Raw genomic sequence first — 526 nt, forward strand, 5'->3', positions numbered from 1 at the left:
CGGTTCGATCGACGAATCTTTTTGTTTTTCCTCTTGGCGGAAACGAGAACGGGGGCAAGGCTAAGGGGCGCGCGTGCGGGGTATGACGGGCGGCGGAGTAAAAAGAGACATAATAGAATTTGGAGTGTTGGGATTGACAGATGCGATCAGACCAGCACTAATGCACCGGATCCCATCAGAACTCTGAAGTTAAGCGAGCTTGCGCGAGAGTAGTACTAGGATGGTTGACCCCCTGGGAAGTCCTCGTGTTGCATCCCTTTTTTCTTTCCCTTTAAAATTCGATTTAATTTTGCCGGTTCGATCGGCGAATCTTTTTGTTTTTCCTCTTGGCGGAAACGAGAAAGGGGGCAAGGCGCAGGGGCGTGCGTGCGGGGTGTGACGGGCGGCGGAGGAGATGAAGCATAATAGAATTCGGAGGGCTGGGAATGACGGATGCGATCATAACAGCACTAACGCACCGGATCCCATTAGAACTCCGAAGTTATGCGTGCTTGGGAGAGAGTAGTACTAGGATGGGTGACCCCCT

At 52.3% G+C, this 526-nt stretch overlaps 1 non-coding gene across 1 annotated transcript; it reads left to right on the forward strand.

Moving 5' to 3' along the window:
* Window positions 1–138: 138 nt before the first annotated feature.
* LOC124892265 lies at window positions 139–257 on the forward strand. The gene has a single exon (XR_007050152.1). It is a non-coding gene; the product is annotated as a 5S ribosomal RNA (ribosomal RNA).
* Window positions 258–526: the final 269 nt, after the last annotated feature.

The sequence above is a fragment of the Capsicum annuum genome, unplaced genomic scaffold (genome assembly GCF_002878395.1).
Source record: "Capsicum annuum cultivar UCD-10X-F1 unplaced genomic scaffold, UCD10Xv1.1 ctg45292, whole genome shotgun sequence".
NCBI lineage: Eukaryota > Viridiplantae > Streptophyta > Magnoliopsida > Solanales > Solanaceae > Capsicum > Capsicum annuum.